The sequence below is a fragment of the Stenella coeruleoalba genome (genome assembly GCF_951394435.1).
Source record: "Stenella coeruleoalba genome assembly, chromosome: 6".
NCBI classification, from domain to species: Eukaryota; Metazoa; Chordata; class Mammalia; order Artiodactyla; family Delphinidae; genus Stenella; species Stenella coeruleoalba.
Window position 1 is genome coordinate 73323284 of NC_137151.1, and position 1196 is coordinate 73324479.

Sequence of the window (1196 nt, forward strand, 5' to 3'; positions counted from 1 at the left end):
TATTAGCTCCATATATATTATCTCAAATAATCCTAACTAGACAAGCCCAATCTATTAACTTCATGAGGCAAGGAGAGTGATCATTTTGTTTAAGACATATCACTTGGGTATTGCACAGTTCCCAACACATACTAGACAGTCAAAAACATTTCTGGCTTAATAGAATGGATGAATTAATTAAGCTTGACAACTATGCTATTTAGTAGGTAATATTATTTCTACTTTACAGTTGAGGAAACTGAAGCTGGAAGCATGAGGTAATTTGTCCAAGCTCACACAATTCAGTGACAAAAGCATTTAACACAATCTGATATTACTTTGCATTATATATTTTCATGTAAGAATTCCACAATAGAAAAAAAGCTCTCTTAGGGCAGGCATCATGTTCTTCCATTTCTGCATTGTATGTCTATCTCCTTGCACAGAGCCTGGCTTACGGTTGGCACCCGATGAACAGTATTTACCTATTTTCATTCATAGTAACCCTGGACTTGAACATTTAAGAAGCTCTGCTCCTGAACCATTTTCTGGTTTGTTCCTTTCAGTTCATTCCAGTGCCACTGCCTTGTTTCTGGATTTCTGCCAGTTTTATGCTGACCTCTCCTCAAGGCCCATTAACAACAAGCCTTAGAAGTCAGTAGATTTCCCACTTTGCTTGCACCTTAGGATTTCTCCTAGTTCCACAGCTGTGCGCTGCATTCTTTCTGCCCTTAAACCTCCCACGGTTGCTTCTGGGAGTTGAGTAGATCAGAAGATGGAGTTGTTTCTGGTTTGGGCTCTGTTGTTTGTTTTTCTATTACCTTTTGCTACTCCATGGGCCCCAATTCCTCATCTCAGTTTTCTCAACAATGAGGCTGGAGTTGGTTGATCAGCTCTAAGGCTGAACGTTTTAACTCAGTCCTATAGAGCTGTTCTAGTGAGCTTACGACCAAGGTGGCAAGGTTGGGGGAAGACACCATGGGCTTTGGGAGTGGGGCAGAGCCAGCGACGGGAAAGCCCGCGCACCAGAGACTTACAGCAACAGGGAACCAGGATCACACACCTGGTGCGTGGGCCTTGGCTCCGCGGGATTGGCGCCGTAGACTGCGTCAGGCTCCCCCGGGCCGCTAGGGGCGCAGCAGCTCCGCGACCCCAAAGCCGGCACCCTGCGTGGCCGGCCTGCGCCGGGCCCCAGACCCTTCCGTCTTCCGGAAGCG